We start from the raw sequence: 1853 nt of genomic DNA, 5'->3' as shown, positions 1-1853 counted from the left end.
TTGGATAGGATGGACGGCAAGAGAAACCAAAATGATTACAAAGCAGTGCTCTCATTTCCATCGTCTCAACAAAGTCTGAATAAGCAGCTATATATCAACACCACAACACATTCAAGAGATTACAGATGAAAACAGATTAGTAGCCTTTCAGTGGCTTTTCATAGTGGAAAGACCACTCAGACAAAAAAAACAAGCAGACAATTAGGCTGAGCTTCCTGGCATGTACGAAAATGAACCTAAAATTATAGTAAGAATTATACTTTTTGAAAAGTATTTGAAATTGCTAATAGGAAATTAAAAAACATGTCTTATAATTGAATGGAATTCACCCTATCGATAGTACGAGGGTCATCCGGAAAGTAGTACCCGTTCGTGCCGCATGAAGTGCCGACGACGCGAGTAGCCGCTGGACGAGGTCAGATAGCTTTAGTGGCTTGTCTGCCTTCTCTGAGCCAAGTTGCATGACGCTAGCATTGCCTGTGTTGTTTCTGTGATTGTTTACAATGTTTAAAAAAATTGAGAACGCCGCCAGTTGTGAAGTGAGGGCAGTGATTAAATTCCTCAATGCAAGAAACGTTCGCCCATGTGATATTCATCGCCAATTAAAGGAGGTGTATGGAGACAATGTAATGGACGAGTCGTCTGTTCGGCGGTGGTGTCGCAACTTCAACATGGGGAGGGGGAACACACACGACGATGAGCGTTCGGGGAGACCGTCTGTCATTACAGACCAACTGGTGAGCTCAGTTGACGAATTCGTGAGGAACGAGGAGACTCTTTCTTGACTCGCATAATTACTGGTGACGAAACATGGGTTTGTTATGCATCACCTGAGAGTAAACGACAGTCAATGGAGTTTTATCATGCTCATTCACCAAACAAACCAAAAAAATTCAAGACAGTTCTGTCCACCAGGAAACTCATGGCAACCATTTTCTGGGATCGACGAGGTGTATTGCTTATTGATTATATGGCCCGTGGAGACACTATTAATGCCAATGCGTATTGTGAAACATTAAAGAAATTACGGCGGGCAATACAAAATCGGCGGCGAGGTCTATTGTCTACTGGTGTCATTCTCGTTCATGACAATGCCAGGCCTCATGCAGCTGGGATAACACAAAAACTTTTGCAGCAATTCAAATGGGAAACTTTCGACCATCCACCGTATAGCCCGGACTTGGCCCCTTCAGATTTTCATCTCTTTACAAAGCTTAAAGACTTTTTGGCAGGAAAAAGATTTGACAGCGATGAAGAACTTAAAGGAGTGACCCTGTATCTCAATGAGCTGGCGGCAAAGGACTATGCAGCAGGAATACAGAAACTTGTCACACGTTATGACAAATGCCTTAATTTGCTTGGAGATTATGTTGAGAAGTAGTTTAAAGTATCCTCTTTCAAATAAAATTTTTTATAATTGTTAATATTTACTTTTGTGTCTTTATTTCACCAACGGGTACTACTTTCCGGATGACCCTTGTACAAAAACCATAAATTATTAAAGAAAAAACCAAAAGTTAAAATAATTTAAACAAAAGCCTACGCAAGAGCCGATATATCGGCCCGCCGCACTTTTCGCCAGGGATACGAAAGCCGATATATCAGCCCGCCGCACTAAGAGGGGTAAATCATATATTTTTACTATTTTCTCACCATTTAACTAACTTTGCAGATGATTGTAGACATGGATAAAATAGAAGTTGAACAGCAGGAGACTGTTCCAGCTAGGCATAGGGATATGGACAACAACGTGGAGAATCAAGAAGGGACTTCTAAGGTATTTAAGAAATATTTAAACCATAATGGCACCAAAATAACCAAATTATTTTGGTGATATATGTGCTGTTATTTTT

This window comes from Hetaerina americana, unplaced genomic scaffold, assembly GCF_022747635.1.
Source record: "Hetaerina americana unplaced genomic scaffold, ioHetAmer1.1.p SCAF_141, whole genome shotgun sequence".
Taxonomy (NCBI): Eukaryota; Metazoa; Arthropoda; class Insecta; order Odonata; family Calopterygidae; genus Hetaerina; species Hetaerina americana.
Note: the sequence above shows the minus strand (reverse complement) of the source record.